Here is a 24,367-nt window from a genome sequence, read left to right as displayed (position 1 = left end):
TTGATGTTGATCTGGATAAATTAAAACGTGCATGTAAATTGAAATAATAAATAAAAAATAATTAAATTAAAGCACGCACATGTTCTTATACTGTATCTTGAGGTAATAAAATTCTATAATTTATCGAAGACCAGTTTTTTTAATTCTTTTTTTTTTAGTAACAATTGTTATAACCATTATTACCTTCCTTTTTCTATTATGAATTAAAGTACTTATTGTCTGATAAATTTACGCAATGTATATTTATATATTAATGGATTTTAAAAATATAAGAAAATAAATATGTAACTATACATGTAACATGCTACCTGGATAATAAAAATATATAATGTATTAATAGATTTTTAAAATAAAAAATAATGAAAATAGATGTGAAAATATAGCATGTTGTCTGGAGAATTAAATTATATAAATATAAAATCATGTTTAAAAATCATATTAATAATATTTTTACACAGTACATTCACACGGTTTGCTTGTACAATGCTTAGATTACAAACTGGCATGTTGACTGGTCGATGCGCTGATGGTCAAAGCATTTTATCCCTTATCCTGATTGACAGACCTGTTTGGCATGTTGATTGGTCGACGTGCTGATGAGTTAATCGTTAATCCTGATTGACAGCTCTGTTACGCATCACCGAACGCGCGTTAGCTTTCTGGGACCGCTACTGAATTTGGGGTACGCTTTCAGCGTTCGCTCTGGGTTCGCTTCGGGTGCGCTCCGGGTTCGCTCGGGGTCAGCACTAGCGGACCCCAAGCGAACCCGAAGCGAACCCAGAGAGCGAACCCGGGATGCGCTCTGGGTTCGCTTTCTGTTAGGTTGTGTCTGGTCGGTACTGTAGGTTAATCGTTCAATTCCACAAACTTCAGGTACGTAAAACCGGGAGGGGGTGGGTGTTCTTCTCCGACTTTTTGAGATATTTTTTAAAATTATTTTCAATTTCCCCTCCAAAAAATCAATGCCTCATGCTAGAACTTAATACAGAAAACTACATGTACATACTTTTTAGTTTCATTGTTTATGCTGCATGGAAAAATCTTTCAATGTAAACATTCATATTTGAAGTAACTATTTTTAATAATCTATTTAATACATTTTTACCAATATAAGATTAATATTTAAAGTAAATAGCCTTAGGAAATTAAGTAGCAGTCTCCGTGAGAATCATGCAAAATTCAAAATAAGTGGCATAGGGCCTAAACATAATTAAATATATATTTTAAAAGTAAATTATTTCTAGCAAAAGGGTGCTCCAAATTCATTTTTATCATTTACACGTGTTGTTTTTGTTTATTTACTTTAAATTTGGACTGTTTATTACATGAATAGCAAAATCAGATTTCCTATATAATCAATGCAAATTAAAAATGCTTAAACATTCTTTTACCACTTACACCCATAAGTTTTGTATTAAAAATCTAAATATTTCTGGCTTCATGGATTTTATGATCAAAATAGATTGTTTGGAAACTAAGCAACTCATTGTGAAGAACGTTTGTATAACTATGAATTTTAATCCCAAATTACCTCCCTTTGCGTAACTCTTCATTGTTGAAGTTACAATAGCAACAGAAACAATATGACGGAAGAAGAACCTAACTCAGGACAGACGACACATTTCTGCAATCTTTTTTTTTTTTTTTTTTTTTTTTTTTTTTTGTGTACTGACACTCCATGTCCAATTTTACCAGATGCTTCAGAGCTAGTTTACTTGAAAGATTGTAACAGATCTGTATCTGGCCATTTACGTTTCTCTAATGTTTCTTATGATGAGAAGTATGTGACAGAAGGACATTTGATATGTGTACGTGTTGGTATTTTCTTTCTCATGCCATATTTTACCGTTTGTCCCTATCACCGAAGCTCTTTGGGATTAAATTGGAAAAGAAATACATTCCGTGTCTTCCCGGGACACATGGGGAAGTGCAAAGGTGATAGGCCTATCTCTTTTAGAACCAGTTAGGCACTATATAGTTTCTTAGCGAGGGATGTTTCTGCCAATAGGATCAGGTAAATTTGCATAATGTTTATCACATTTTTATGCATTAGTAAGGGAATTTATTGTGATTTATCCACTTGATTGATATTAAAGTAATTTTGATCCTATACAACATATTTTCATTTAATCATAATTTAATGATATTTTAATTATTTCAATGAATTTACAATTGTAATTAATGCAATCATGATAACAGATATAAATAACATAACTAGTCTTTAAGACGTTTTAGACCTGGTCTTTAAGGACTACATAGATTTGTCAATAATGAACTCCAGCATCCTTTAAATATCAACTTCAAAGGACCTGTACAGAATCAGAGTAATTTTCAGCAACGTAATTTTGTTATGACCAGTCATAAAATAGGAAAATTTCCGAGTTCCGTTCGTTTTGTTTCTTAAGAAGCAGTAGTCTATGGTATCAAAAAGCCTTCTTTATAATTTTAAGACAATCACATTTGCTTACTCCTTGCATTGTTATTCTACATTTTTAGCAAGCAAATAAAAATAAAATAGCAATTACACTAAATCCTAGGACATCATTCCCCGATAACCCTTAAAATTAAATAGGGATTGATCTATTGCAATACAAAATAATTATGGAAATGTTGGTTACCTTAACTGCAAGGTTCTCGATTCAATCCTGTCCACAAGTAAACATGGAAACAATCGCACAAGAATTATTTTTGTACATTAGCAATGCTTTATAACTTCAGCAACTAGCTTCGTGCGCAAGAAAAAAAGGAAGCATCGCTTTTTTTGCCGCATACTTATGTAAAAAAAATATATTTATCCACTAAATCAAAGATATACTAGATAAATTAATTTAAAGCACTAAGTTTTCTTTATTACAAAAGAATGATTTTTTTCTTAAAAAAATTAAACAAATCAATGAACAGAAATAAGTAGTGGTGCCTTTATTTCATAAAATGTAAAGTTTGATCATATTCATTTAAATTTATTTGTGACATTAGCAAACTCAACATTAAAGTTATCTGACAATGCCTATAAGCAGAAAGAACTTATGTATATTTTAATGTAGCTTGTTCATAATGTTATTTAAGCCCTACGGAAATTTCAGTTTGTCGTAAAGAATAAGAAAAAGGTGCCTGAATATGGAAGAAATGTGTAAATGTAACGTGTATATAATAAACGTGAAATTAAAATGCATAACTCATCTACCCGTCTTACATGTAGAGGATTTACAGGTATTTCACTAAATTACTTACAAAACATTTTATTAGGGTCATGTATGATTTTAATTTTTTTAGGAGACGCTATAGATTAATTGCAGATTACACTGGATTGAGCAAATTTGTTTGTGTGCTTGTTTTATCGTCTTGAATGAAATATATGGAGATAACGAACAGTATTCAAGCTCAAAAGACCATTAAACATTACAAAACAGGAGGAGAACAAACATGGACCTCCAAAATATCAGAGGTGGGATCAGGTGCCATGGAGGAGTGAGCATCCCCTGCCGACCGGTCACACCCGCCGTGTGTTCCTTGTCATGATCGGGAAATAACGGAAAAATCCGTCACCAATTCAATGTGTAAATAATGGTCTAACAATTAGAATGAAAAAGTCAGTCAGCATTTGACTCAATGATAAATCGTATTTGCTGATAAGGTCATTGTATCGACCATAGAACTTACGAAATGATGACTTTAAACGAGACTGCTGATATTCTTGTTTCATCAACTTGTTTGTCAATAATTTACCTCGTTTTAGAAATTATACATACGTAGAGCAAGCTCTTGTGTATCGAATCAACTGAGAGATATAAACCCCATATGCAGGTGATGAAGGTATATTGCTGCATAAGTAAGGGACGTTGACGATTGAAAAGTTAAAGTCATCACGTTTATCATAAAGCATGTTTGTTAGATTACCATTAACGTTTTTTTAAGTAAAATAACTAAATATGAAACAGATGTGTCAGACTGTGGTATCTTTTATCCCAAGCTCAATGGGATATACCGCATCGACATAAGAATGGAAAAAATCATTGTTAATTGACAATACGTCGTCGATATATATAAATGTCGAGTTGAAGGCCACAGCAAGTATTTTCTTCTTTACACATACAAGATTTTGGACAAATTCCTCTTCATATGAATACAAAAAAGTCTGGCAATTGATTCCCATGGAAATTCCAATAGATTGTTGGAAGACCTGGTCTACAAAAACCACATAGATATTGTCAATCAGAAACTCAAGCATCTTTTTAATGTCAACTTCAGAGTACTTGTGTGTACAATCAGAATGTTTTTAACAAAATAATTTTGCAAATGACCAATGACCAGGTAAGTAAATTTACGAGTTCCATTTTTATTGAAAAAGCAGCTGTCAATGATATCAAAAAGCCTGAATTTTAATTTATCGTGGGGAATGGTTGTCTATAAAGTTGAAAAGTCTTTAAGCTGTTGATTTTGGTAAAAACTTGTGATTTCAAATTTTCCATAAGTTCCTTGGAACTTGTAAGTATCCACGTCTGATTTACAACACTTCTCGAATATATTGTTGCACCGTACTCTTGAAGTTTCTCCTTCACTACCATCAATATCTTAGTAATGAGTAAAGAAAGAGGCTTGGAACCCGCTATGTATCTTTTTTTGTAAGGATATAGATATGGTAATTCAAATTCATTTTGTTTGTTTGGAATATTAAAAATACTCAAAACTGACGTATGATTTTGAAGAATTTCTTTCTTGGAAAGAGAACTATGAGTATAAGTTGGATTAACACTTGTAGAATCAAATCCAAGTTCCTCTAGAATACATTTAATATAATGAGCCTTACAAACAAAGACAATGTTGTTACCTGCTTTGTCAACAGGTACCAGTACGTACTGATCATGTAATCTATCTAATTCTTTTTTTCCACTTCTGGACTATTGAATACAGAAGATATTGCCCGTCAGTCTTTTAATGTGCGAATTTAACATACATCTAATACATTTAATCCATTCTGACAAAGTGTCAAGGTTTTCTTTTTCATGTCTGGCCAATCGCCTGGCGTAATCCTCTACAGAATCCATAACATTTATGAAATTTCGACGCCAGGTGAAGGATCGGGGTTTCCTATATTTAGGACCTTTTAAAGTCAGTGATCTAAGGTCCTCATTATTAACTAAATTTACGTCACCAGTAATAAGGTGTGCAGCAGGACTATAGTTATACATGTAGGTTGAAGAACATAAACACGATGGAGGATTATGTTTCAGATATTCAATATCCAGGCCCTATAAAGTTTTCTTGTAATTAAAAAGTTTGGAAGCAATAGTCGATGTATATTTGTTGGAAATACATCTAAATAGTGTGTATATATATGTCAAAATAAAAGCGATTGATTTGGTTCAAATTTACAAGTTTTATTTAATCAGTATAACTCACGATCATTTATCATTTTGCCCTATTAATACATAAATTATTTTCAGAAAGAAAATTTAAAAAATGTTATTACGCTCCTATATGAAGAACAAGTGAGATATGTCATATGAAGAAGCAACTTATGGTACATGTACTTGATTACTTAAAGCTGGACACGATTCGTACAAGGAATTTGTCCACCATATTCTTTTATTCCCTACTTATTTTTGAGGCTCCTATATAAGCCGTTCAATTAGACACGTTTCAGTGTAATCAGTATTCACCTGTGTAGATGAACGTATGCTATTGTAAAACATCCAGTAGCACACCCGGTAGCATAAAAGTAACTGTGTGCTTCCTCCGCAGCAGAAGAAAAAGTTATCAAAGAAACTTACAACACGTGTACAGGTCAGTGCAGTATACAAACAAACATAAATACACGGAATCTGCAGTAAAATGTAAACAACGGTATATATGATACCCAGCATTAACACGCGTCCTCCATTCCACGCAGGTACCCGTGACAAGAAAACAGTCAGGTGTAACGAATGAAAAGAGTATACCGCAGTGCTAAAAATCTGACATGACTACAAAAATGTAGTAGATGTACATGTATGTAATTCATGCTTTCAGATATCACAAAAATAAAACATAATTTTACTTCAAAAATATAATATGTCTTAGTATGATGGACAGAAATAACAATACAGTCAAGACAGTTACAATATTTCACAGATTAACCAATAAGATCCTGAAAGGTGGGAACCACACATAATTGAATTTGATTGTATATTTCTGTTATACATGTAAGTATGTAGGCGAAAATCAATGTAAGTAAAAGAACTTGTTCGAGCAAAGGTTTTCAGATCTTCACTTTGTTTTCATACTTCATGTATTATAAGGAGGTGAAGTAGGAAAAATACTAGTACAATAAATGTTTAGGTATTCAATCCATAGTACAAGTAGCCTCAAATTGAATAAATTTGCGTGCATAAAAGATATGTATGACCTAAATACCAGGTACATTTAGATATGATTTTCATTTGTAAGAGCGGAACATGCCCTAATTTTTGATCTTGTCCTGTCCTTGAAGAGCTATCCTCCTTTGCTTTTAATTGAAAAAAAGGATTCTAAAAAAAATTCAAACGTTTTCTCTCTTCCTAAAGATTAAATATATCTTTTCAACAAAGCATTTATTAATATCCTTAGTGTGTACATTTTTATTTTAATACATTTACCTCTCCACATAGGCCTCAATGCAATCTTCATTGATTAATTACTGCTTAAGCAATTACATTTTTTGAAAATTTCTCTTGGTAAATCTTTTTCTACTCTGACAATGTTTTGAATTAAAATCAAATTGTTTTATACACGTTGGAAATATAAGGATATGAAATAGGTCCTAATATGGGTTGGATACCTTAACTTCCAGAATTAATGTATATGGTGTCTGCACGATTGTTCAAAGAGGCATAATGATCAGAAAAGTTATCGTCTTTGAGTTCAAGGTCGATGTATACGTGTGATGAATCGTTCTTCATGGCTTCTTGATTAACATAAAACTGGTCGTTATCTGTTTGCACATCTTTTTTTGCTGCTCCATTTCGATATCTAAAATAAAAATAAAATTATACCACTGCCTCTTTATTGAAAGTCTACCTGTACACCTATTAACAAGATGTAAATGTAACAACGAAGGCTTTTTAAAAAAAAAAAACATTAAGTTTCACTCTATTAAATCTGAATAAATGAAAAAGAATGCATCAGTGATTATGATTTGACATGTACGTATTACCTTTTCCACAAGATAAGGTAAACTATGTTGAATACGAGTGAAACGAATCCGATGACTCCCATGACCACCATGGCCACTTCTAAGTAAGCATCTGATGAATGTATTGTTGTCGATGCTACTTTTTGATCAGTCTTGGTAATCATTTGATTTCCCGTTGTTGTCGCTGGATATGTTGTTATTGCAATAGATATATCCATTGATTTTTGTTTTGTTTGGCTATATGTCGTTCGATATGTTATCGGTGAACTTGATTGATCTTATGTTGGATAACTTGTCGGTGTTAATTTTTTCTGTGTACTCAAAAACGTTTTCGTTATTGTCTTTGAATATGATGACGTTGTTGTCGGATAAGTTGTCATTGTGGTTGGAAATGTTGTCGTTGTAAAATGAATATCTCGTTGTTTGATTTGTTGTCGCTTGTCTTGTTAATGTTGTTTTTAAATAAGTTGTTGTCATTGGAAATGTTTTTGTCGTCAATGAATATGTAGTCATAGGATATTTTATTGACTTTGGATATGTTATCTTTGTTGTTGTATAACCGGAACTCGATGTTGAATATGTTTTTTGTGTCGGTGAGTATGTTGTTTCTGTACTTATGCATGGTGTCGATGTCGTTGGAGATGTTGCCAATAGATAAGTTGTTATTTTCCCTTCACTCGTTGTCTGTTCTGTTTTGGTTGTTAATGTTAGAGATGTTGGGGATGTAGTGGACGTATCACTGATTTGATTACTGAAATCATTAATATCTAATAAAAATAACTAAATAAAATATATCAACAATCTATATTGAAATAAATTTTCTACGGGTAGTAAATTCCAAAGAGTATATAAGTAGGACTCCAAAGTGGGATCGGACTCTAAAGTCCGATTATCACGCCAACGTCCGAATGTCTGCGTCTAACCCCGATGGTTTGACACGCCAAAGTCCGATTGTGGGGAAAACCATTCAACGTTAATGACGTCGTAGTACTACTGCCCCAAATTGCGATGCCGTTCCACGCCAAGGCCCGATGGTTTATAATGAAATAATTATGAAAATTAAATATATTGTCGAAGAAGTGAATGGTTCACAAATATACGCTAAAATTTAATTGTTCTACTAGCCCTTATTTCTCGAGTGGTCGCGAGGCTAACCTGTATCTCTGGTATTAGTTGGAGACTAACCCTAATCGCTCGAAAAGTGTGCAACAAACTAACCTAGATATCTTCGGTGGGAGAGAGAGACTTACTCTAATCAGTCGAAAAGTGTTCAAGGAATTTCCATACATTTCTTGGGTGGGTGCTTGATTAAATCGATTCAATCAAATAGTGTGTGAGGACTAACCCCAAAACTCTAACCTTGATGCGATGCTATCCCATAATCAGTTTAATAGTGTGCATGGACTAACCCTTATCATTCAAGTGGTGTGCGAGGACTAACCATCATATCTCAGGTTTGTGCAAGTAATAAGCAAAATCAGTCAACTTTTTATGCGAGGACTAATCGGATCATGGTGACCTCATCAACGTTGATCGTTTCTCCTCACTTTTGGACTTAAGCGTGTCAAGCCATCGTGTTTTAGCGCAGCACGTCTTATACGAAACGAGCCATCGGACTTCGGCGTCGGTACAGACAATATATATATATATATATATATATATATATATATATATATATATATATATATATATATATATATATATATATATATATATATATATATATATTATTTTAATTTGATATAAAAATAGAGCATTCGCTCTAGAATCGCGAAGTAAGGAGTTGATCCTTACGTCGCGGGTTCGAATCCCACTGGGGGACGTGGAGACCGGTCCTTCGGATGAGACTGTAGAAACTGAGGTCCCGTGTCGCAGTAGGTGCCGGCACGAAAAAGATCCCTCACTGCTCAATGACCATGAGTGCCAAGTATAGGTCAAAATTTGTAGCTCTCCACCGGCAATTGGTGGCGTCTCTATATGAGTGAAAAATTCTCGAGAGGGACGTTAAACAATAAACAAACAAACAAACATGATATAAAAATATGGACCGTTAACTCACATCTGATATTTTCCTCATAAACTATCAATGTAAATATCTTCATGTTTAAATAATTTATATTCAGTTTGTAAATTGAAATTCTTTGTCCTCAGTGCAAGTGTTGGTTTAGAAATAAATGTCAATTAATACCATACAAAGGCTGATTTGTATGTCAGTAGGATTTCAATCGGGTGAGAGAGAAAACATAAAACATCTGCTGTCGAAGTTGATTTTTAAATCCAGTTTCTCTTTAATGTCCTTTTAAAAAGTGTTCCAAGGAAATGAAAGCTATACTGTATATTTTTTGTATATTAATGTTTAGTTTCATATTATAAATAGAGCAAAAACCAAAATCCAATTGATTGACTATTTCGTCCTGTGATCACTCTCCTATAATGTGACATTGATATTTATCTTCATATTCTGAGGAAGCAAATCTATTTTGCCTTCGTTAACTTCATAATCAATTTTTTTTTTTTCTCTTGATACCATTCGAACATTGTGTTTTGTTCTTATGCAATCAACGTCAAAATGCATGCATAAGTTTAACAGTCCTTTTTTTCTTTCTTTTTTTTTCTTTTGTTACAATTTTTCAATTTACCCATACATCAAGTGAGGCACTGAACTGCATTTTCTGTTTAAGCTTATAAATCGTCTATCTCTTTGAAGGGTGAAGACCACTATTTGTTAGACAATGTGTGGTAAAATTAGGGAAATATCTTATTGAACACTTGGTAATGTTTATTTTCTTTGAGTGAAAATATTTTAGAAGGTTTGAAATAACAAGTACGCGGGTACGTTAAGGCAGTACACAGATCATATTTCGGCGAATTTAGACTTTTTCGTAAAATTTAACATTGATAACTCGAAAAAGCCATAGATAAAAGATTTACTATTATTATCCATTGTATAGACGTCATTGAGTCTTAGGCTAAAAGAAGCACCCCACTACGACGTCATCACGTGACGTCTATAAATAGAAAAATTGCCTTAATGAAAAAGTGAAAAGTTCAACACTACCCCGGGGATAATTCATTTCTTTTTGTGAAAATGATTATGTAAAATATCACTGTACCATGAAAAGTGCTGCTAGAATCCTACTCTCCAAACACAGAAAAAAATATTCCAAAGTTTCGCATGAAACCTTACCAAAATTTTTACATTTTATACATACGATCAAGGAATTGTCATCAATGTATGTTAACCACACGATTCTAGCAGCACTTTCCAAGTACTATAGAATATAAGCTTTCGATACATACGAAATTATATTTCACAGTATGCGGCGTAGTGTTGAACATTGCATCTTTGTTGTTATAGAGCGACAGAGGAAAGGCTGATCGGGATTTCAAAGCACTGCCTGTGTTCATTACAAGAAAATATGATAAGAATATATAAGCGTACCTTTAATTCCTTATGAATCACACAGAACATCCACGGTATATGCTTTAAAACCATTTCATATATTTGTTTACATGAACTCTCGTCACGTTTCATTTTCACTCGGCAAATATTTGATCAATAGTTATGACGTCATGGGTTTGGTATTTAACCTCCGTGATAAATACTTAGCTATTTATTCCAACCAAAAACGACAAGATTTAGTTTATGTTATCTTTTTGAATGATTTCATTCATTTCTTGGACCTGACATTAAACTTTAAATATAGATATTAAGAAATCATTATTTGTAAAGATCACGTCATACAGCTTACTATGACGTCATATTGTAAAGGCAAGTAGGATATCTCTGGGTGTAGCCTTAACATACCTGCGTAAATAGATTGACATAACATGTTTGTACCAAATTTATAAGAAAAGAAAAACTGCCATTTCGTATTCACGATTATATTTCAAAAAGTAGAATATTGTATTCATGTAACCTACCTTGAATATGTAATAACTATGATAATCTGAAGTAAGAATTTTCTTTGTTGTAACATGCTGCAAAAGAAATGACTAAAATCCATTTAAAAAAATGACAAGATGTAATTGCCAGAACTTTACCCGAAAATGAACAGTCTTCAGTTTGGGTGAAGGACAATCCTATTTTCTTCCCTATTTCTTAAAATTGTTCATTGCCTTAAAATTGTTAATCATAAATTCACTTTTAACCTTTAAATTTTTTTTTGTATAGTCACGCTTATGGTTTTATTTTGGCGTTGTCAATTCATTCCTTATACGTCTGAACTATTATCTGGATTTGATTTGGACATTTAACAGATACATGTATTAATAAATACGTACTATTCACTAAGCCCAAATAAAGAGAATATACATGATCCATTGAACGGATGCAAAAAAAACTTCTCATTGGTTAATATGTAAATACTGCATGTACAAATGAGGGTAACATTGAAAATTTTCACCCCAAGAAAACCATTGTTCAAAGAGGTGAAGCCTCGGTCGACAATAATTTTTTTGGGGTGAAAATTTTCAATGTTATCCTCAGCTACATGCTGTATTTATTGTATTATACTGAATGTTTTATACAAATACATGTAACACTGAGCCATGCGCGCATAAATTCTTCGCAGTCAATATTTTTTGGCATATCACCCGTCGTCAAGCAATTGTGACTGTTGTTACGTTGGAGGGCATGGTTTCACCACTTAGAGGGTAATAGTGGTTTAATTTTTAATGAATGTTTCTCGACGAATCATATTCAGCTAATTAACAAGAAATTATAATATTGTAAAATTCAAATATGATCGCATGTATTACGACTATCTGATTGTGCTATAACCTTATCAAGAGTTCTTCTACATTATATTCTAAAAAAAATCAGATAATTTAGCTACACATATATAGAATTAATCAAAATGTGATACGTTAAAGGAAATAGTGACCCAAAATGCTCGCCTAAAGATTGTGAGATAATAAATTATAAAAAAAAAAAAAAAGGAAAAAAAAATCCCATCTACCTATTGACCCATTTTTTTTATCTTAAGTCTGGAGAGGGCAAGGAAACATTATTTTAAAGATTGCCAAACCTATTTTATTTCTATAAAGAACAAGTTTCGTAAGCAGTTATTCACCAGAGACATGGTTTTTGTGTATAACAATTTGTCTGAAACGGAGAAAAGAATTCATATTTCAGTAAGATTGCCAACCTTCAGTCGAAACAAGCAAACAGAAGTAATTTTGTCCTGCAATTCGATTGTAAGGTTTCAGAATAAGCGGTCTCCTTTCTTTCACGATCTTCGTCAGTGGGCTATTTCTAAAATCCATTGACTCACTCTTCCTGCTCCCATTATGTTGCTCAGTGATGATAATGTAAGATTCAATGTCCGGCATAGAAATGATGCTTATAATAATTGACCCAGAAAACAGTGGAACGAGTGCACATTTGCAATCCTGATTAAACCTTCCGGTAAAGAAATTAAGATAAATCTTCCCTGCTTTTCGACTTCCCTCTCCACAGGTCTGAATAAGAGCTATGAGAACAAAAAAGAATGTTTTACTCAAAATGTCGAATAGTAAAAAATCTCACTTAGTATTGCCTACTTTCAAACTGTTTTTTTTCTTTCGTTAAGATTTAACGTCTCTACATGAGTGAAAAATTCTTGAATGTGACGTTTAACACCATTCAATCAATCAATCAATCTTTAACATTTATAATGAATTAGAAAGTTTTGTTGTAATTTCAAATTCAAGTTGAAGTTTGATTATTTATCTTACTTATACTGTCTCTGAAAAGTGACATTAAAAAAAAACAAATATTAGGTATTTAATAAGAAATCCTGTGAAAGTGTTTTAAACATGTTATGTTCTGAAGGTCTCTTAGCTCACAATTTTACTCCATCATACAGATAAATCTTTAAACAACTTGTAGATAGTCATTCTAAAAATCACCTGCTGAGTCGTTGGTACAGATCTGACCTGAAAAGGGATCAAAATGTAAAATGTTGAATATACATCAGTTATCGTAAGTTAATTGGAATCTCCAAAATTTAAGTATAAAGATCCACTTTGTAAAAAGTTTTGAAACTGATTCAGATAATTGTTTTCGAGGATACCAAGATTATAATTGTATACAACTTTTCACAGGGTCGTATTTTGTTTGACATGTTTCATACAATTTGTTAGGTCATTGCTCTTATACTACTCCGCCTACAAGTCCAATAAAAAGGGCTCACAGCAGGTGTGACCGGTCGACAAGGGATCCTTACTCCTCCTAGGGCCTAATCCCACCTCCGGTGTTTTCAGGGATCCATGTGTCTGCCCTCTTTACAAATTATATTTTTTACTGGATATATGAGATTAATCACTGTTTGTTATCTCACTCTTTACACAAATATGGCTGCCGACGCGACGTATAACAACATATAGTCAATCAATCAACAAGCACAAACACTTCTGAGAATAATATTCTATGATTTTTTTAGGTATGGATCTATTTACAGAATTAAGTGAAATATTCCAAACAATTTTTTTTTTCAAAAATGTCTGAAACTTACCATGTGCGAGATAAGTAAAAAATAAAAGACAATCACATTAAGGGTGCCGGTGGATCCCAGTGTCATTACCTTGGTTGTATTACATGTATTACTCACGGGTAAATGAACTTTTTATGAATAATCCGATCTAATACATGATATAAGAGTTAGATATCGTATAAGCAATTCAATTTGAGCACTTGACCCTGTGTCATTAGGTTCATTTTTAAGAAAAGTATTTTGACCTTACTGTATGTATCTTTTGGATGCTTCAAGAGAACATGTTTTAGAGGAACAGAAGTTGACATGCTTGGTTTCTGTATGTTAATATCTTTGATTCATTTTGTGACTCACATTAAAAAAATGATAACATTTATTTAGCGAATAGTACAAGCTATTTATGTAGGACGGATTGTACAGTAAGTTACAGGGTTACAGTTCACCAAAAAGATTTAATTTGATTTTTTTTTTTTTTTGGGGGGGGGGGACTATACCAAAAATAATTGCAACATGTTCTAGCTAAAATATCAAGTGTTATTTCCATTTTCTATATATTTATGCAGAGCTCCTTCTTGGGGAGATTAGTGACACCGAGGAGTACATTCTAGACTATATCTTTACTATGCAATCAATACAGAAAAGAAGAATATCAGAGATATTTCTTTGTTTCTGGTTAATGACATTGCCAAACGCGCCAGGAAAACTTAGTTCAATACTGAATGGGAAAAAAGACATGTCTTCAAATAATCGACAGAACAGAAAAAAAAAACTAAAAAAAAAAAAAAAAAAAAAAAAAAAAAAAAAAAAAAAAAAAAAAAAAACTAATGAGACCAGAAAAAAGACTATTCATAACAAACAAGTATTCAAATAGATATAATAAAACATTTATGTGACACATGCAAATTTTCATCAATAGATTTGGAATATAAAGAGTACCAAATTACATGAAAACCTTGCTCGCAGTGGCATAGACACAGGACGAAAAAGCAATCACTTAAGGGTGGCTTAGGAGAAGTTAATTTTTTTAAGCCACCATTGAGCCACCTTTAAGCGTCAGTATCTAGGCGTTTAATATCCAAACTCGTCCAAACTTCTTAACGCTTATATGTGCTTAATGTCCACACTTCTTTAAGTCACCTTATCGCATTTCTTTTTATCTAGCCTTAAAAAAACTTTTAAATTTAAATAATATATATCATTTACGCAAAGTCTTATTCAGTTTATAATTGTAACATTTTTACCAACGCGTATAAACTCGGGCACTTACAACTATTCCTAATATTGTATAAAAAAAAAAATTGCTACAAAAATAAAAGAAAAAAAATCAGTGTAAAATCTCCAAAGAAATGAATTAAGGGGGCCGACTGGGGTTTTATTGTGTGAAAACTACTATACAGAAACTCTTTAATTTTATACCATATGTACCTTTCATTGACTTCAGTATACATGCCAAGTTAAGTGAAAATCTACCGTCTGGTTATTTTTTAGGGACCATCTCAAAATACAGGTACATTTACTATAGGATTATATAGGAAAATACCATTTTTTCGCACTTCGGAGCAAATTATACAAATGCTACTATAGACTTTTTACTCAAATTATATTATTTGATGGGTAATACTATATTGTACATTTCATGCAAGAAACACAAAATTCTACCGTCTGGTTTCCAGAGGAGACATCTCAAAATGTCAAAATTCATGATATTTTCCTGTTTTTATGGAGTACAACAAAACATGACAGATATTACAGATTTACATAAAAAATGAAAAAAATGATTGTGATATTCTCAATTTCCTATGTTTAAAATTTCAAGAGCATGTATTTTATACTTTTTATTTTATGACATGATTCAGGACACCGTTTAAAGAACTTCGGTTATTCATAACGTCAAAAACACACTATTACGACGTCTATCTACCCATCATTTGAAAAATCGTTTAAAAATCAGTTATTTAAAAACGTAATTAGATTTTTTAATCTGAGATTTCCTAAATTTGTTATTTTTTTTTTATAAATTATGTAAAAATAGTTGCTTTAAAAGAGTAAATATACTTTATTTTACTATGCTGCGCGAAGTATTGTGCAATTAAAACCCAGTCGGCTCCCTTAAATTTCGTTTACACTTAAAAACGATTATTATCGGACTTGTGTATTTTGTAATTTTTTGTACATGAAAAACATGCTTTAATTGCTGAGTAGATACATTCGCGTTCGCGTACATCACAGTGTTTGGCACAAAAACAGTGCTTTTGTTTTACTCCTTACAATTAAGTTCTTTGTCTTTAAAGGTATATATTTCCAAGGTAGATATAGAACTACATTGTGTTAGTTTGATTCGAAATAATTGCACTGAATTATGAGGCTTAGTTATCCTTGGAATATCATGTTTTTTTTACCTTATGTCAAAGATCAAGCGCAAGCCCATGGCAGAGGTGTCTGAGAGGAACAAACGAAACTTTGCAAAGGAGACTGAAATCTACTGTGCGGACTTTTTTTAAAAATAATATTCGCCGAGTGAATAAATTAACAAATCTGTAAATTTGGAATTTATAATTTGTAAGACAAAATTATTGATGAATAGTATTTTTACCCATAAAACCAGTTTTATCGACTGCGTAACGCTGACTTAATGGTGACTTAAAAATGGTTTAAAGACATCTACTGTAAATGGAGTTTGGACATTAAGGACATATAAGTCTGGCTTAATGGTGACAATAAAATTGTCTAGAAGTTACAATTAAGCACCCATTAGCCATCTTTAAGCTATCATTAAACTATTTAATCACCAATTAAGGACTTTTAAGATGGCTTAATTGTAACTTGGTGATGGTGTATATATTACTTAAAGATAGCTTAAAGGTGCTTAAAAGTGACTTAAATACGACAGTTAAGCTGTCATTTAACGCCTATAAGCCGCCTTTAAGCCAAACTTAAAGGAAGTATTTCATCTGATCCTCGACGATTAAAAACGAAAGTAGAAAGAAAGGTACGTTTCTTTAATCTGTTAGCCGTATCGACGGTAGAGAGCACTAGACTAAGTGTTTTCATTGCAATGAGCTCTACGGTTTTTCAACTTTAAATGATGTGATTTTCAGCAATACAAAAAAATATAAGATAAAGGATTAATGTAGTAGGGGAAAAACAACTCAAAACTTTTTTTTTTCCTGAACTCCATTTTTATTGATTTCATAAGATAATATTTGGTAACCTAAGAGTGATTTTAACTATAGAATTTATCATCAGCAATAAGCTGGGTTTGCTATGAGCAAAATAAACTCGAAGAAAGACTTCTTATAAACATCTGAAAGTTTATTTTTATGCTTTTGAGATTATGTGTGTGTCCAATCAAATGTTAATTTGCATCTTCATTATACATAATCAATATTGCAATTGTTGTTTAAATTTCCACTATTTACAGGATCATCAATATAAGTATTATGTTGAGAGTCATCTGCTGATTGATATAAGGGATTATCTTTTAATCCGTCGTCTTCATCTTCTTCTTCCTTTATGTTATCTTCACCTATCTTTTCTAAATCTTTATGAGCGATCTCTTTCGGAACCGAATGTTGAACATTTTTGCTTGGACTAGATTTTCTAAAATTATATAAAATGTGCAACATAAACACTTCATAAATAATTACTTTAAAAAATGAATGAATAAATAATAAAATAAAAAATATATATCTGAAGAATTGATTAAATAGAACAGCCGGCCCATGGATAACATGACTCACCGGAGCACATTGGCTAGGAAGAAGCTTAAATTTACACTACCTCAGGATGTGTCCATATCAATATTACTAAACTTTGCTGTTCTTAAATAGAAGAATTTGAAGGATTCTTTCCCTATATATTCCTATGTAAAACTTTGATTGCTAATTGTGACCTCACCCTACCCACCGTGAATTTGCCTAAATTTGAGTCTACACTACCTGAAGATGCTTCTATAATAATATAAATAATCATGGCTTTGCTGTTCCCGAGAAGATGATTTTTTTCGAGATGGTTCCTTTATACTCTAATGCAAAACTTTAACCTGTTAACGTGTAAGTCCCTAGATTTTAATTGATAGATAAGAACCAGTTGTCTCAATCTTCTTCAGATTTACTACACCCAGAACTTAACAACAAATTCCTAGGATACTTGCCACTAGTGTTTATAACTTCTTTACTTTTATTTTGCTCTTGCCCTTAAGGTTTCCATACACTTTCCTCAAATGCCATCACATACATAATACTTTGATATTAATTTAAAGCATTTTGCAGTAAAAAAGGATTCATCAAGGTAAAGTTTCAAAAATGCAATTAACTAAGCAGTAATTAATTAACAAAGATTGCATTTAAGTCTATTGGGACAAGCATTTTTTTTTTTTATTGAATTCAAATAAAAAGAATATCAATCAATACTGTGGTTGAAAAATGCATTAAAATAAATTTGAAATATAATGACAATAGAAAACTTTTTTTAATTGATTTGTTTTATTAATAAGAAATACAGGGAGATAACTCTTACCAAATCCAAGGTCATAAATTAGGACACATCCCACCCTTACATGCTTATAGTAATAAATGAAAACTATGTCTAAATATATTGAGTATTCAACACCTATACATCTGTTTTGCATTGAATTTTATTGAATCATTTGCCGTTGGGGATGGAATGCCTTATTTCTTTATTGCTGATTCAACGTCCAATTTCTTCAGCTAGTTTTTAAAATACCTGACTTTTCCAAAGCTTTGTGTTATATACACTTTGGCTAGTCAATTCCAATGGTCGTTAGGTCATTCCTCTATTTGAAGTCTTCTATGCGTTTTACTCAAATGTCCCTTAACTATTACACCTATATATTCCTATGGAAATCTTGACCCACTGTGGTGGCCCCGCTCTACCTCCAGGGGTTATGATTTGAACAAACTTGAATCTAGACTACCCGAGGAAACTTCTGTATTAATATGACTAATAATGGCTTAGCTGTTCTTGAAAAGAAGATTTTCAAAAGATATTTCCTGAATATTCCTTTGGTAAACTTTGACCCCCCACCCCCGTTATGGCCTTGCCCTACCCACAGGGTTCATGATTGGAACAAACTTTAATCTGAGGATATTTCTATTATAATTTGACTAATCATGGCTTTGCTGTTCTCGAGAAGATTTTTTAAGATGGTTCCTATATATTCCTACGTAAATCTTTTACCCCCTCTTGCAGCCTTGTCCTACCCCCTGGGTATGATATGAACAAACATAATTCTAGAGTATGTAATGGAGCTTTCACATAAGTTTCATCTTTTCTTGCCCAGTGGTTTTTGAGAAGAAGATATTTAAAAGATACCACTAAATTTTCACGAATTATTAATTATCTTTCCTTGAAAGAAGGTGTGGCACTTTCTGTGAACAAACTTTAACACCCTTCATCCAAGGATGCTTTGTGGCAAGTTTAGTTGAAATTGGCCCAGTGGTTCTTGAGAAAAATCGAAATTGTGAAAAGTTTACAGACGACGGACGACAGACGGACGCAGGACACTCTTTGATCAGAAAAGCTTACTTGAGTCTTCGGCTCAGGTAAGCTGCAAAGTAATAAATTAAAGAATAACAGCTTAGTATTACATTTTATGCGGAATTGCTGTTAGGTAGATCAAACTGTATCTTTTTATAGCTGCTTTAATGAAATGCATTCTTACTTTTTATGAAGGACAAAAACAAAATAGACGAATCCTGAGATTAATATGATTCCTATTGCACCACATACAATTCCAATCAAAATCAAAGAGATTTCTAAATCTGAAGAAAAGGTTTAATCCAACAAAATCAAACCTTAGGATCAGAAAAGTAAAATGACACGCAACACTTATCATTTAGCAATTAGCAATTATATACGTACAAGAAATACCAATTTTAAATCTTTGAACAAATGACAAGCATGTATATCATTTTTTAAGTATAAATAAACCCTTTGAAATAATATTATTTGCAGATTAAAAGGCTAATTCACAGAAAAAAAGGTACAAGAGGTTTCTTTTTGTAATGTACACAAAAGCAGTATGTATTCTGCTTATTTACGCAGGAAGAAAGAGATTAGGAAAAAGTAATAAAATATTAATGCAAAGTACCTGCAGGTGAATCGTTTTCTTCTTGATCATCAAGTAGTGACTGACAAGACAATGCGTATGTATTTTGTTTGTCTGAAAAAGCATTTTACGTACAAGTGAAAGATAGGGGAAATAAAATGTGGAAAAATACAGGCATATTTGAATTTTCAAGGTGATACATATATGCATCACAGTCAAATTAGGTTGTTTACCAATTAAATGTTATGTCGGTTTCCTTGTTGAATATCACAATCACAACCCTCATTCATTGTAAATAGAAAACTTGTATGAAATTGACATTTTTCTACTATGTGTAACTTTTTGTAAATTAAATGTATTTGTTGCTCCGAAAATATTTACATGAAATAAAGATTTAATCATAAAACAGGTACATCTATGCTTTTTAGATCAAAAAGAAATAATAATACATAAAATAAAATAAGACAAAATTATAAAGTATCGTGTATTTTTAACATATTGATAGTAGTGTATATGTATAAGGGCTGTTTATAAATTATGGGGACTTTTAGTTTTACTTTTTGAAAGAGATAGATCAGTTCATGAAAATTCACCATATATCTTACAAAAATAGATAAATCAAATATTTAACATTTAGTAAATAGCATTTTTGATAGGTTCCGGTTAAGCCATAAAATTGCAATTTATAAATGGTCTGGAGCACCCAGCAGAGGTTATCGATACGTCATTTAAATTCCAGTGTTTGGATTTTGATTTCTCGCAAAAATTTATCGAGAAGCGTTAATTTTATCTCATAATTCGTCATCCTCACAAGGTCAAGGTTTTGTGATTTCGGAACTCCACACAAACCCTTGACATAAGTTGCTATTTAAAAGTTGGACTAGAAAGCTACTATTTCATTTGTTTCTGGTCTTGGACTGGAACCAATCAGAAAACAGCTTTTATTGTAGGTAAGTTTCGTAAATTAATATGATTCGTCTTTGAAATGGAAAGTGTCGATATTGTAGGATTTGTGACTAGTTACATTAAATGACACATCGGGGAATAATTTTTGGAAGATCGTCCTCCTAACAATCACAGAAGGTATGCTCTGGAGTTGGGCCATTTGAAAAAGACGGATTTGAAAAATATATTCTCATTTGTTAGTTTATAATTACCCATTACGTCATGTGTAACTACAAACCCAACTTTTAAACGGCGACTTGTGTCAAGGGTTTGTGTGGAGTTCCGAAATCACAAAAACTTGACGTTGTGAGGATAATAACTCGTTAGCATTCTAGAAACCTTTGTGTGTTATTGCTATTCCCTTGTCAAATTGCCATTAACTATTAAAAAACATAATTAGCATCCAGTAGTACTAACTTTTGCACTTATGTCGTTATTTTATCTGTTTTAAATGATGATCGACCAGCTCATTTACTTTCACTCAAGTTGAATAATTTGACAGAAAAATAAATCTTTATACAAACTCAGAAATATGTCCTTCGCTTGACATATGTCTTATCAGTTCCTTGGTCTGGACATGAGTTCTTAGTTCAGTACTAACATTTCATTTTGACGTTCGTAATCAGATATTTATACTGTACAGTCTGATGAATTTTCTATCATATCCGTATTTCTTAGTGAAGTTTAATCACACTTGCACAACATGAAATCAAAATATTACATGCATAACTTCCAACTAACTCTATCTCCAGCGGGACTTAGTGCTTACTAGTTACGAATTTTCTATTTTGTGACTACGCTTGGTATTCCTACCATTGGCACATCAAAATGCTGTCGCATGTTATGTAGCTTTATTAAAGATGTAAATAAATCTAAGAGAGGCCAATTTTTTTTTTATTTATTATTAGCATTACAGTTCATGCATTTGACCGCAAAGAAAAAATGGCACCCATGGATAGCATAAGACGGCGAAAGAAACTGACGATCAACGAAAATATGGTTTCCTAGCCCTCAAATAAATAATTAGATTGAAATTATTAGAAATAAATTGTCATTTAATTAAGACGTGTTTCTAACAATCCTCAAAGAGAGATTAAAGTCTGACTTAACTGCAATTGTCTGTCTACACGATCCATTGTGGAATACAGATCCCGATGTATTATCATATAAGATTGTGCGGAAACTGAATATCCGATTTATTGCCATGGGATTTAAATATAAGTTTGTGTGGTAACTGAATATCATACAGTTTCAAAGTACAGCATCATGAGCTCATAAACATGTAAAAATATAATTTCAAAAAATTCTCCTCTTAAAATTAAAAAGTCATAAGTTGAATTAAACTGTACCGACGGGGTATTTTTTTTTTTTTTTTTTTTTTTTTTTTTTTTTTTTGCAAAGAAGGTCAAAGGTCAGAGTCAAGTAAATTGTAATGCTGGCATTTTTCTTAATGTCTTATGACAAACAGTACACATGCTTTATAGCATAGACTTAGCTCTTAAAAATGTCAAAAATATGCTGTATTTCGGCACTGCGAGGGTTGATCCAAAAGTTCGTGGAATTTCTTAATATTTTATTTATTTATTGGAAGAAGTGATTGAAAATTACAGATGGAGATATATACACTTGTTGATTTTTTTAAATAAAAAAAAATAATAAATCTTCATAATAGTAACGCTTTGGCAGTTGCCATGGAAACGGATGTTTGAAAATGCGGGGAGGGGGACATTTATTCGTTCATTATCATTTCAATACTCAATACTCAATGTGAGGAAATAACACGTTAAGTAGCATATGAAACGAAATGATGTCATTATGACGATTGCTTGACCTCTTATAAACCTTTTGTGTGAAAGTTTTATCGATTTTACTGAATATTTTGTTTTTATATTGATGATTTGTTGTTTATCATGACATCGTTAAAGGACGTCGAAGTTCGGTTAGGTAACAAGTTTTGTGAAAATCTTGGGAACGCTCATTCTTAATTACGACTTAATTAAACGCATATACTACTGATGCGGGCAGGACAAAAGTGCAGTAAGCCACTGGCTTTCCAGTGGCGTGAGAAATTTAAGGAAAACAGAACTTCCGTGGAGGATTATGAAGGGTGTGGCCGCCTATTGGAAGATAGTTTTTTTTTTCTTCGTAGACAAATTGGGTGCGTTAATGGACGTGGACCGCCAATGTACTGTAGTGACATTGCTACTGAAATAGGAACATCATATGGAACGATTGGGCGTATTTTGAAAAATGATCGTAATAAAAAGAAAGTGGGTGGGATATGGGTACCCATGCTTTTCTCGAGAGCAGAAATGGAGAAAAGAATGCAGCGTTTTGTAGAATTTCCACGTCGATTTGAACGAAAGGGTGCGATGCTCCTACAACGTGACGTGACATACCTTATGACGTTACATCGAAGTCTCCCCCGAATTTTACAACTGTCCATGTTAAGAAGGCTCCTGTGACCTTAATGGTAATTGGAACTTGGTGAAATTTTCCAGTATTATTGCATAATTGCTCTATTTCATATTGTTTGCATTAATCACATCACGACAAAATTTTAAAAAGAAATTCCACGAACGTTTGGATCAACACTCGTATGAACTATTTTTGAAAGTAGGTCAAAGGTCAAGGGTCACGAGGTTTATAACCATGGTAATTTACAAAAGCCATTGTGCCAAGCAAAACATTTGCAAAATATCAAATCCATACCTCTTACAGTTCTCGAGATAAAGAGTTTGACAAACGGACATACAGACAGCTAGACAGACGCTGGGTAAAGTGATCCCTTAGTGTCGCTCTGCTCGGCAGGCGACACAAAAATGACAAAACAAGTTTTACATCAGCTGCAAAACAATAAATTATGTTAAAAGATAGACGCGTCTTTTTTAAGCAACCCTGTCATTGGCATATTGAAGTGTGTACATCTATAAGTTTTTTTCCCTACTTGTAATCCAATCTTATTTTTTATCTTACTCATGTTTCAAACAAGGTAAATGAATAATAGTTCATATCTTTACCTTACCTTCACTAGAAATATTGAGACAGTAGAAAAATTGATTCCTCTCTGATGTTTTAATTTTTGAGACATTCAACAGACGTATAGAAAAAACATCACCATTCCCTTGCGTTTGCAGAATTGTATTTGTGTCATCGCAGTTTAAAGAATGGCGAACTTCGGAATCCTGTGATGTTATATATTTTTGTATTTCAATGTTGGTAAAACAATTTCGAGGATTTGGGATAGAAAGAAGCCTTAAATGGATGCGTCCATTTTGAGAAGAAGTCAATAGACAAGAACAGTTTGTTTGAAGATTTTCCGTGTGAAAATCTAAAAATGCAGCAGATGTATCAGTGATATTCTCTCCACAGTTTTTGATGATTTCTGGAATGGTAAATGTGTTATATAAAATTAACACAGTACATTAATGTACTTCTTATTTTTACAGCATACAGATTGTGTGAATATGCATTTTCAACATATTTACCATATTCTTTAGCGCTTCCACATATTTGACCTAAAATAAATTTTGAAAAAATGCTTAAATACCATCCATTACAATCATATAAAGTTTTAACTCGTAAACTATGTTAAAGTAAAAACATCGCGGATACTCCAGAAATTATTTCGATGTTGCTGCCCTTGTGAAGTTTCAATATTTTTTTTTTTTTTGCAAATGTATGCTTAATTAAACAAGGAGATGTTATTCTATTCATAAAGCACAA

At 32.3% G+C, this 24,367-nt stretch overlaps 1 long non-coding RNA gene across 1 annotated transcript; it reads right to left on the bottom strand.

The window, feature by feature from the left end:
• Window positions 1–19,737: 19,737 nt before the first annotated feature.
• Window positions 19,738–24,160, bottom strand: LOC133203848 (uncharacterized). The gene is made up of 3 exons (XR_009723482.1): window positions 24,130–24,160; window positions 23,667–24,026; window positions 19,738–19,810 (listed from the first exon to the last, which is right to left on the bottom strand). It is a non-coding gene; the product is annotated as an uncharacterized LOC133203848 (long non-coding RNA).
• Between the last annotated feature and the right edge of the window lie 207 nt (window positions 24,161–24,367).

This window comes from Saccostrea echinata, unplaced genomic scaffold (assembly GCF_033153115.1).
Source record: "Saccostrea echinata isolate AGI-Se365-2 ecotype Australia unplaced genomic scaffold, CSIRO_AGI_Sech_v1 ptg000052l, whole genome shotgun sequence".
NCBI classification, from domain to species: Eukaryota; Metazoa; Mollusca; class Bivalvia; order Ostreida; family Ostreidae; genus Saccostrea; species Saccostrea echinata.
The sequence above is the reverse complement of the archived record's forward strand: the minus strand, read 5'-3'. Positions and strand labels throughout refer to the sequence as shown.